The sequence below is a fragment of the Protopterus annectens genome, chromosome 7.part0 (genome assembly GCF_019279795.1).
Source record: "Protopterus annectens isolate FY-2018-M chromosome 7.part0, PAN1.0, whole genome shotgun sequence".
Lineage (NCBI taxonomy): Eukaryota > Metazoa > Chordata > Ceratodontiformes > Protopteridae > Protopterus > Protopterus annectens.
The window spans coordinates 1,511,625,742-1,511,638,645 of NC_056739.1; positions in this window are offsets into that span (position 1 = coordinate 1,511,625,742).

Sequence of the window (12,904 nt, forward strand, 5' to 3'; positions counted from 1 at the left end):
CTATCCATGCAGCCCACTGGGCCAGTGGAAGCCACAACACACACTGCTGGCCCCTTTACAAAAGCTTACCACAGACATCCCACATAGCGCATGTACTGTGCACACACATATCTAGCCCAGACCGTATGCACACCACTTATTTATCCTGTCCAGTGGACTACAGATACAGGCACATTGTATAACAATAGCAGGAGGCTACTGCAGCACAGGGCAGATTCACATGAAGGCAAGGCATCTGTGGTCAGCAGTGTTAAGATGCTTCAGATTCACCAAATGCACAGATATTGGCAACATTGTTGCAGACAGTTTAGGTGCAGGTCCCCCCCCCCATTCTCCTACACAAGTGGAATTAGTTATCACAGATGACTGTAACCTCCCTATCATCTCACATGTCCAGGTGAGGGCCACCCTCAACATTGCAGAACACATAGCATCACTGTTACAAAATGGTATCCCTGGATGTGTGATACGTTCACCCCTAGAGGACATAGCACCACATTACAGACTGATATTAATTCCTGGCCATACTACAGGATATGTACCTGAACAGTGCCATACATACATACATAGTGGTCCCACACCAATGAGGAGGAACCTCTACTTACCCTGGGAACTACTGCATCATATGCATAACTGGCCTTGTGTTCTAAGCTATGGAAGTTTTAAGTATGGACAACATGTACAGCAACATTACATATGTATATATTTCAGGACTATGTACACACAACCTATCTCATGGACATACCTATAGATAGTGAACTATGATACATTTGGAGGTGTCACAGTAAACGCAGTATTAACCTGCTACTTTGCATTACATGTGTTTGTGGCAGCTGTTGCTGTGTCAGTGGTGCTGCTTGCTGCTTGCTGTTTGCTGCTGCTGCTGCTGGTTTTGCTGCTGGCTGTCTTTATTTCTGTTTTGTTCTCTCTCTGTCTCTCTCTCTCTTTCTCTGTTGGTTTTGTGCAATGAATGTATTGCATGTGTGGAGTGTGGGTACTGGATGCTTTTGTAGGTATCTGCATAGGTCCATGTGATGGCCACTGCACCAATTGTAAGGCAGCATTTGCTAATTGCATGCAGCCAGTTGTGTACTGATTGCATGTCTCACTGTGATTTCAGGACAGTGCTATAAAAGGGTATGTGAGATAGGTGTTGCCCTTTCAGATTGTAAGGGCGTGGACCATGCTGGTATGCTGTTGACAGTGTTCTGTGAGTGTGAAGGTTAGTACGTCTCTCATGCTTCATGCTGTGTTGTAAATTCAGGTTGCTGCATTTCTCTCACCTGTTCCCTGCAGTGAGTGTGTATGCATACTGACACCTACAACTATATTTCATATGTATTGCTATATATATATATATATATATATATATATATATATATATATGTGTACATGTACATACTTTCATATATGTACATTAGCTGACATTATTGGGTACAAGCTAACAATTAGCAGGGCTGTTTCTGTTAACACTACACTAGTATGGGAATCCAGTAATTGGGACAGTAAAAGTCTGCCTGACATGCTTTGGGTAGTACACATACTATATTGCCTTTATCTTCATTCCTACTATTACATGTTCCACTTATTTTAGCACTATATTCCTGTATGAGAGTCATGGTTTACTGGTAGGTCATACAGACTAGTGTTACAATGGTCTTGTGGTAGGGCCTACTAGTATGCTTATATTTTGCTTAAAATTTGAGTACAGTGCCTATCAATCAAAGTGCTGGAGGCACCTTTAAGCAGTTAAAGGGGTTAGTAGGTCTCACAGGAGTCAGGCTGTGTTGCAGATTCTGGTTGCTGCATTTATCTTCACTGTTTCCTGTAGTGAGTGTGTATGGATACTGACACCTACCACTATATTTCATATGTATTAATATATATATATATATATATATATATATATATATATATATATATATATATATATATATGTATGTGTACATATACATACCTTCATATATGTACATTACCTTACATTATTATGTACAAGCTAACAATTAGCAGGGCTGTTTCTGTGAACACTAAACTAGTATGGGAATCCAGTAATTCAGGCATTAAAAATCTACCTGACATGCTTTGGGTAGTACACATCCTATATTGCCTTTATATTGATTCCTACTATTACATGTTATATATATTTTAGCACTATGTTTTTGTATGAGAGTCATGGCTTAGTTTTAGGTCATACAGACTAGTGTTACCAAGGTCCTGGGTTCGAGACTGACAGTGGGTATTTATTTTTCTTTCGAAATGAGTACAGGACCTGTCAATCAAAAGTGCCAAAGGCACTTTTAAGCATTTAAAACCAGGTCTGCGTTCGTTTGCGCGGAGCTCACGCATGCACACTGGCAGTGAGCTCCACGCACACAAGCGCACACCCGCTCTATTTTCTTTGAAAGAAAAGAAAAAGGGGTGACATGAAAGTGGTGAAAAAGGGGTCACAAAGAGGGTAAGACAGTAGGGAAACAAGCTTGGAATTTGCAGGAAGGATGTAGGTGAGGCCCATAGCTGCCCATGTCTTTCTCAGCAACAGCTGTGCATTTGTATGCAATTTGGTGTGACATTTGGAACCTTCCACCCCTGAGAGAGGTGTCAGGACAACATTCATACCTGTTGTACAGCCAATTGTAATTAACAGTTTCAATGTCCAACGGACATGTGTGCAACATGGACAGCTATGTATGGGGCATAATTTTTTTGTGGGTACAGAGTGCCCTTTTTTTTTTTATCAGGTGAGAGTGGTATGTCAGGTGAGGTAGTCGGTATAGCTGGGGAGATAGGTTGGGTAGGTTAACAGACAAGACAGACAAGACGCATACAGGGGCGGTGTATGACACATGTGGGGGGGTTACACAATTGACGGGGACGGAGGTTAGGATATCCAAGGCACATGAGCCCACAGATGGCAACAGTGGAACTGATATCCCCACCCATAGGCAGTTGCCACTGTTCCTTCACAGCCCAGGATGGGGCTGTGCTGGGGGCTGTGCAGGCGGGATAATGGGCAAGCCCGTAAGCTGTGCCACCCGGGCCTCAAGCTAGCGTAGGGGCCCAAGAACAGAGTCTTGGATCTCCCTTCGCACCACAGACCGGACACCTTGGAGGGTGAGTGGACGTGCTCCTCCGGCCACGCTTGCAGAGGGGGAACAGGCCCCATCCCCTGCAGCACTTCCACCCAAAGGTGGCACAGGGCCACTGAAGGAGGGTCCGGCCTGGGCACTAGTGCCAGGTGCACTCGCCAGCTGAGGTGGGAGAGGTGGGTCCGCTGGGACCTGCCTTCCCAGGCATTCTAGGTTTGTGTGTATGTTATGTTAGTTTGGGTTAGTGGCATATTATTCCATTCAAATTAGTTGTAACAGCATGCATTGGTATTCCCATTAAACAAACACCCAGATATTAACACCATTGAACAACGGGCATATCAATATCACATGCATTATTTGAACGGAAATACACAATCAAACAGCATGCAGGGTTGATTAATGGCAACAGGCCATCAGGTTTGCAGGTTTGCAGGTATGACCAGGGCACATGCAACAACAGACATGCATATATTTTTGAAACAGAACAAATGTCCATGGTTAATGAAATGTTCACATACCAATATTTAGTGGGTTTCTTAATTTGCAATTATAGGGTGGGGTGGAGAAAGAAAATGATGACACATTCATAAATTATACATTGATATACATTTGTAATAGAAACACATTTAACTTGTGGGTGATAGTTTCCAAATGATTTTTACTTGACTGTCATGCTGGACCTGTTACAGATACATCACTATCCTAGTTATTTTGAATTTGATCAGATACATCATCCTGCTACACTTTGATGACAGGGCAGGGGACAACTATGGATGTTTAGTATGTCAGACAATCATTCATTCTATCTGCAAATTGCTGCCTGTGATCACCATATACAGATTTTGGCCTGAACATTCAAGAGTCAGACACACTGAAATCAGTTTGGGATGTTAAGTTTTAATTCCCACATGCATTTAGTTCTGTAGAACCACACTGAAGCTTATATATTCAGGTGTTATTACTACTTTATTCATTGATACATGACCCTTTCTGTCACTCTCACACATCTTGCAATTTCACAGTTCAGGTTGGTACTTTTAGGCTTTGTTCACATATTAGACCTGTGGGGATTCCAACACTTTCCAGCAGCCTCACTTCTGTCATGATTCAGCATTTCAACAGGGGATATATCTCACATGTGATTACCTCAGATTCTGAAGCTGTACTCTTGAGACTACTGCAGGTTATACTACATTTAATTAATGCTGGGACATCTTTATTACAGCACTATTTATTTCTATCACTTATATTTCCAGTTTCACTTGCATACTGATGAACTTGTTGCAGCCATACCTGCAGACTTTTACTTGCTGCTTGCACATTCTATTACTTTTAAGCAATACACTGCAGTGTTCTGCTACATGCTACACTATAATATTTATTTACAAGTACTAGGTGGGGTTACTAACCTGCATGGTGGTGCAGCTGCACCAGCCTGCGGTCATGTGTCTGTTGATTCATAGAGCGGACACCTGCAGCTGTAATACAAAACAAGTAATATTGGGATACACATCTCCATGGTATCAGCTAGTTGAATTCCTTACATACATAAGTAAAATGTAACTTACTCAGTAGTGGGGCGTTGGGCATATCCCGGGCCTCCTGGATCCATTGGGTCAACTGGTCTTGCTTACGTCGTTTCAGGTTTGCATGGTGGTGGCGGACCTGCTCACCAGTGCGTGGAATCCCAGTAGCACTAGTAAGATCATGAGCCAACTGGTCCCATGCCTCCACCCTGTACACTCCCCATGAGACCTGGCCCTGCATGAGTTGGGCCTCATGATGGTGAACTAGGAGCCAGACCATGTATCTGGACTCCTCAATGCCCCACCGCTGTGCTCGAAAGCAACGTCCCTCCCCTATGCCACTCATTCTACCTGCAGGTCTATTCTACAATCGTTTATGCTGTGTATTCCCGCCTATGGGGCTTATATATGCCGATTTTCCCGCACATTTCTATGATTGGCCGGTTTAGAATTGTATCTACTTCACAGAAACTGCTTTATCATGCTCCATTTTGGATTACATCCTATTTATATGCTATTTCTACATTTTTAAGTACTGCTGTCATGGCTTAGTGGTTTAGTACCTTGACTCTAGTGCATGGTATCCTGGGTTCGAATCTGACCACTGAATTTTAATTTTTATGACTGTCTAGCAATTACTTCAGGACCTGTCAATCAAACATGCCAAAAGCACTTTTAAGCACTTTAAAACCAGGTCTGCGCTCGTTAGCGCGGAGCTCACGCATGCGCACCGCCGGTTAGCTTGTGGGCACGTCGCGCAAATGGTGTGCGCTGGGTACACCTTAATTGGCTAGTAACACACATGTTAAACTAAGCACAGCTAGTTGCACACAGTTTCAGCCTGTTAAACCAGTCCTTAGCTTTGGGCAAGCAATTTGCAGTTTGTGAAACACTACTTAGCTACGGGCACTCTGTCTCACTGCAGTTTAGCTATCAGTACATTTCTAACAATTTTTATTATTGTATTACTTGGAAATATATGCTCCATTTCATTCCATTTTACAAAAGGAAATACTTTTACATTTGTACAATACTGTCAGGGGCCTTTTTAGTGCTTATTTACAAAAAAAAATAAAAGGGTATTGTGTGGGCTCGAACCTTGCCAGACTGCTCTCAAGCCGACAACTCTACCGCTCTGCTATTACTTCCTGGCTTACTTTGCATATTTAGTTCTTATATCCTTTTCTAATGATTGCTAACTGCAGTTGCGCTAATAGCACACCCACGCACACGAGCGCACACAGTAGCAAACATTTACGGGGTTTAAAAAAAATAAAACTGTTTTTATTTTCATTTTATAACATCTGTTCACACTTTACATTGCTGGTCTGTGGGGGCATGTGTTGTGTAGTGTGTTTATTCACATTTCCATGGCCTTTCTCGTGGCTGTTTACTTTCAGCCATTATAGACTTCCGGGGGCGTGTCCGCTTGCAGGACTTAGCCAACGGACACGCCCCCTACTGTCTTACATGGTCCGTGTAAGAGTTACAGTGTGATTCAGCATGTCTCATGCACCTCATGCATATGCATGACATGCTGACATCACACTGTTTAACTGCAGCCTCCATGTAAGAGTTATAACTCTTACACGGAGGCTTCCTGAATCTGGCCCATGATTAATAATAATTTTTAAGAAAACATAAACAATGTTTTTGAAGACAATAACTATGACATGGCTAAAGATAAGTTACAACATGGAAGAAATGGCATTTTACAGAAATAGATTGGTATTTTACTGAAACATAATGGATTTAACATATTTAACTATAGTTGTTTACATATTACACCTGAATACCTGAATACTTTTCCGTTTTGAAAAACACCTAAGGGTGGAGCTTGGAAAAATAAAACCATATACAGAGAGTTGCTGTGGCAGATCAGGTTAAATGCTTCATAGGTTCATAGGTTCATAGGTTCATACTAGGCTATCTGCCCTAGGGCATTTATAAGCCTAGCCAGAGTGTGTGTGGCTTTCACCACCCCTTAGGATGAGAATACTATACCCATTAGTTTGCTGTGCCTCTGTCCAGCAGTGACACAGAGATGATTCCCGGGGTAAACCTAGGATCTCCCATCCACTTGTCAAGATTTCTCTTGAACAGAGTCAGTGAGGGGCTCTGTCTCACATGGACTGGGATTCTGTTCCATAGTGTAGGGAGTCTCTGGGTGATGAATCTGTCCCTCCAGCACATCCTATTTATATCCGTGTTGAGGTTTAAGTCTCTTGCTCTCATGGCTCTGGTGGATTTGGATTTTTTGAGGTGGAGCATATCCATTAATTCCGGGTTGGACATGGCCTTGTATGTCAGGCACAGATCACCTCTGAGCCGACGGTATGCGACTGAATAGAGCTGGAGTTTCTTCAGTCGGGCAGCGTATGACATATGTTTGAGCCCCTTTATCCTTTTGGTGAGGAACTTTTGGGGTCTTTCCAACTGCTGCAGGTGTCGGGTAAGGTACATTCCAAATGGGGCATTGTACTCAATCATTGGTCTGATAAATGAAGAGTACAGGGGTACAATGACCTCTCCTGATCTGGATGTGAATCCCTTCATGATCAGGTGGGCAATGTAGAAGGTCTTCCTAACCACTTTGGCATTGTGAGGGTCAAAAGAGAGGTTACTGTCAACTTGGGTCCCCAGGTCCCTGATAACTTCTTCCGTGTTTAATGGATTACCACCTATGTGGTAATTAGGGGTTACCTTGTTTTTCCCAAAGGTATGACTATATATTTTTTGGTATTTAGCTTAAGGCCATGGCTCTGGCACCAGTTATCCATTTCTATGAGACCTCTCTGGAGGATGTCTGTGTCTGATGGAGTGTCAATTATGGTGCCCAGTTTGCAGTCATCTGCAAATTTTGTCAGCCACAATCCCTCTATGTTTGCCTGCACTTCAGAAAAATAAATGCCGAACAAGAGGGGGCCCAGGACTGAGCCCTGTGGGACACCGCTCATGACCGGCTTAGAGTCTGACATGGCACCAGCAACTCTAACCCTGTGGGTTCTGTCCTTGAGCCAGTTTGCAACCCATCTTGTGACATATGGGTAACATCTAAGCTGGTGAGCTTTTCTATGATGCCCGAGTAAGGTATTGTGTTAAACGCTTTTGCTAGGTCAAGGTAGGCTGTGTGAACTGCCTTACCCTCATCAATGGCCTTAGTGACTGTTTCGAAAAAGTCGACCAAGTTCAAGAGGCAGGATCTGCCCTTGACAAAGCCAAATTGGGTAGGATCCAGTGTCTGTAGGTCCCCAATGTCTTTATTTATGAGTTCCATTATGATCCTCTCCATAGCTTTGCAGACAAGGCTCATCAAGCTTATGGGGTGGTAATTTCCAGGGTCCGTAGAAGCACCGTCTTTGTGGAGTGGGACCACAGTTGCCGTACGCCATTATTTGGGTACGTATCCTGTAGTAAGGCTAAGATTAAACAGCAGCCTTATGTGTGGGTTTAGTTCCTCATTGAGTTTGTGTAGCACACAGCCGGGGACACCGTCCGGTCCCATTGATGCTGTGTTTTTTGCTTTAGAGAGAGCAGCTCTCACCTGGGCATCTGAGATGTTTGGGAGGCTAGACTCTGGTGGGATAGATATTTCTCCTTTTGGGGGGGAGGGAGAAATTTGCACTGAACCTGTCTGCCAGTATGTTGGCAATGTCTGTGGGTTCAGTGATTTTTGTATCATTTTGGACTAATTCTGAGCATATCTGGGAGTTTCCAACCAGGTTTCTAACATAGCTAAAGAAGGCCTTATGATTGTCTTTTGTGTCATTAGCGATTTTTCTCTCAAAGTTGGCCTTGGGTGATTTTATGAGTGATCATAGTTTTTTGCTAGTATTGATCAGAGATGCCTTCCCTTTTAGGGATTTTGCTCTGTCATGTAGTAGCTTTCTCCTCTTGTTGTAGAGTTTGTTTATGGCTGGGGTCCGCCAGACCGGGCGCCTGCCTTTGGTGGAAAGGGTCTTGATTTTATTAGGGATTGCTTGATCCATACATTCCTGGAGGTGCTCATAGAAGGCATTTGTAAGGGTTTCAGCAGCGTGGGTTGTGGTTTCCACTGGCTCGGGGGCCTTGAAGGATACCACTCCAGTCTTAAGAAGTGTGAAGTTTGCTTTTGAGAAGTTCTTCACTGTGGTCTTTTTTGCTGGGATTGGGGGCGGGATGTGGATCTCCAGTGAGATTAATTTATGGTCTGATCTCACCAATGAGGGATATACTTCCGGTGTGGAGCATTTTGTCCCCATGTTTGTGATGATCAGGTCTAGTATATTTTCTCCTCTTGTGGGAATGGTGACTAGTTGTTCCATAGCATTTGAGTTTATGAACTCAAGGAACCTTTGGGCTAGGGTGTTGGGGCTTGAGTAATGTTCCCAGTCTATGTTTGGGTAGTTGAAGTCATCCAATATGATGGTGTTTGGAGAGACATTCATACTCTCCAGTGTCTTCAGGAAGGCTGTGTGGGTTTCCTGAGTTTGACAGGGTGGTCTGTAGCATGCTACAAACTGTAGGGCGGTTTTACCTATGGTTAATTGTACCTGGATGGTCTCCGATGCTTCATGCGTTGCCACTAACCTGGAGGTGTGGGTATCCTTTATGAATATGGATACTCCCCCTCCTTTTGTGGTTCGGTCCGGATTTTGGTGCCGGAACGCATGATATGAGGTATAACCTGATAGTGCTGGGGTGCTCTCAGGAGCCTTGAACGAGGTTTCAGTCACAGCACAGACATCGATGTTCTCCATACTGAGGAGGGCTTCGAGGGCGTGCATCTTGAGGTTTAGACTTCTGGCATTGAGCAGTATTACCCTTAGTTTTTCTCCATTTTTGTTTTCTAGGGCACCCACCTTACTTGAACAGGTTTCACTCAGCTAGCAAATCTATACGTTTGCACATTTATCCAGTCTGGCTTAACCTAACTGGTTTAATATACACAATTATTTTTATTATAATATTTTACTGTTTGTATTTTTAATCAAAACATGAATTATTGAATCTTAACTTTGTTTTATGCTGTTTTTTGCCTTATTTTATTTTTGGCTTCATAAGGATTGGCAGCTGAATTTTATATTGTTGCACTACCATTTTGATGTGACTTAGAGTGGCCCATTTAAGAAGTTAATTGTTAATTAAGTGGATACGTTATATAAGGTGATTTGCTATGTTTTACAGTTATTCTGATGAAGTCCTACAACATGTGAACACCACAAAAGCACTTAACATTGTATATTTTCTTTGTATTAAATATTTATAACATTCTTTATACATCGGTGTGGCTTCCTACCTCCTCAAAGATATTTCATTTGGTGCAGTTTACTTGGTTCCTAGTTTTTGTTCCTTCACTATTGCCATCTTGATTTCTTCTTCATAATTATATACTTACAAAGCCAATAAAAACTGAAGAAAAGAGTCATCGAATACCTTACAGGCAAATAAAAGCTGGCCCCTAAAATATCTGTAATGGAAGGCATAAATATATGCTGAACTGTTTATCCTTACAGTATAATTGCTTAATAACAGGCATTAAATTTACATTGCACTGACTCTATGTAACTAAACTGTTGATTATTAAGGGTACAGACAATATATCATGCTCCAAAATGTATCTGATATATACTACCTTAAATAAGCTAACTAAGATCATAACCTCTCCTGAAGTAAAGTTTTTGAGACTCAAACCTATCTGTCTCACAGCCTTATTACTGATTGGTTTCAAAACAAAAAAAAGAATCAGTAAGTATACCAAGTGATTTATTTTCACTAAATTCTGATAAATCAAATGTAGACAATGTAACAGATATCCTTAATTTTTGTTTACTAAAATATATGACATTACACTTTTTCTCACTAAATGAGAGACCAACTGTACCAGCCCACTTGTATAAGAATAGTAAATATCTATTAATATTAGTGAAATCATCTTCAATATTAGCAAAAAAAGCCAGTTTTACAACTACCGGCTTACTCAACCAACCTAACCAACAATGATCATCATGTGGAACAGCAGTAAAAACAATATTAAACAACAAAGACCTGAGCACAGATCCCTAAGGAACACTGATCTCACCAGGGCAGGATCTTATTTTTTCCTTAAGTCAGTTGTCTTTGGGTTCTGCCTCTTAGCCAATGATTAATCCACCTACATAAAAAATAACCTTATATTGTTCCAGTGTCAAATCAATAGTATGGAATGATAGCAATTCAGAAGCTTTAGTTAAATCCAAATAGATGACACCTGTACTAATTCCCATTTCCATAGCCCTATAGATGTAATCACAAATACTTGACATATTAGTGAATCTAGAATGGCTTTTCCAAAAAACGTGTTGAAAAATATCAAGCAATACATGCTTATTTTATAGGTTCATAGGTTCATAGGTAGGTACTAGGCTATCTGCCCAAGGGCATTTATAAACCTAGCCAGAGTGTGTCAGCTTTCGCCACCCCATTGATTAATTAACTGAACCTCTGTCAAGAAGAGCCAATGAAGTGATCCCAGGGGTGTATTTTTTGTTACCCATCCACTCGTCAAAGGTTTCTCTTGAAGAGTGTTAGTGAGGGGCTCTGCCTAATGTAGTTAGGAATTTTGTTCCAAAGCATGGGGAGTCTCTGTGACAGGAATCTATCCCTCCAGCATGTTCTATTGTGGCAAGGTTTAGCTCACTAGAATGAGTGGCTCGCAGTGACTTGGATTTCCTTAGGTGGAGCATGTCCATCAATTCTGAGTTGGCCATGGCTTTGTAAGTCAGGCAGAAATCACCTCTGAGTAAGTGATATGCCACTAAGTACAGCCAGAGTTTTTCCAGTCGGGCTGCATAGGACATATGTTTGAGGCCAGTAATCTTCTTGGTGAGGTGCTGTTGTGGTCTTTCCAGCTGTTGGAAGTGTCTTGTGAGTGTACATCCCAAATGGGGCATTGTACTCTATAATGGGTCTGATAAGTGATGAGTAGAGGGGCACTATAACCTCTTTATTTCTAGATGTGAACCCTTTAGTAATTAGATGGGCTACATAGAAGGATTTCCTAACTACTTTGGCAATATGATTGTCAAAGCAGAGATTACTATATACCTGGGTCCCCAGATCTCTTATTACCTCTTCTGTATTAAGGGGGCTGCCACCTATGTGGTAATTCATGGGTGTTTTGTTTTTCCCAAATGGGATGACTATGCATTTTTTGGCATTTAGCTTGAGACCATGACTTTGACACCAGGTGTCCGTTTCAGTAAGGCCCTTTTGGAGAATGTCCGTGTCAGCCGGAGAGTCAGTTATGGCTCCCAGTTTGCAGTCATCGGCGAACTTGGTAAACCATAGTCCTCCTATGTTTGCCTGTACTTCTGAGAAGTATATGCTGAACAGTAGGGGTCCCAGAACCAAGCCTTGTGGGACACCACTTGTGACTGGTTTAGAGTCGGACCTGGAGCTCGCTATTCTTACTGTGTAAGTTCTGTCTGTAAGCCAGTTGGCAACCCATCTTGTGACGTAGGGGTTTATGACCACGCTGGTAAGTTTTTCTATAATTCCCAAGTGGGGAATGGTGTCAAAAGCCTTGGTGAGGTCAAGGTAGGCTGTGTGAACCACCTTCCCCTCATCTATGGCCTTGGTGACTGTCTCGAAAAAGTCAACCAGGTTTAGTAGACATGATCTGTCTTTAACAAAGCCGAACTGGGTTGGGTCAAGTGTTTGGAGGTTCCCAATGTCTTTGTTAATGAGTTCCATGATGATGTGCTCCATAGCCTTGTAGACCAGGCTAGTCAGGCTTATGGGGTGATAATTACCAGGGTCAGTTGTGGCCCCTCCTTTGTGGAGCTCCCCCCTCCTTATTTAAGTATGATTGTACTACATCTCTCAAAGCAACTGTATAGTATTGGTGTTAGGCTTACTGGATGATAATTTTGTACTGCCAGCTTATCTCCTGAATTGGAGTGTAATAAATGATTCCTTCTGAGATATATGTACATGTGCAGTTTAGATAATATAATTAAATCCACAGTTAATTTACTCATTAAATCATCTTTTAAATTAACTAAGAATTGCAGGAATACAAACTGGCCAACTCAATGTGTTGTATTTAATTTTATTTTCGTCTTTTAATAACACCTCTTCAGTAATATTAGGAAATGTTGTCATATAATCAATTATTTCTTCCATGAATTGAGAATAACAATCACCCATGTTAATGCTCAAACCAGTAAAATATTCATTAAATTTATTAGCTATCTATTCACGATTATAATCATTAACTCATCTACAAAAATAGAATTAATATTATCTGTTTAATTCCTAAAGGAATTA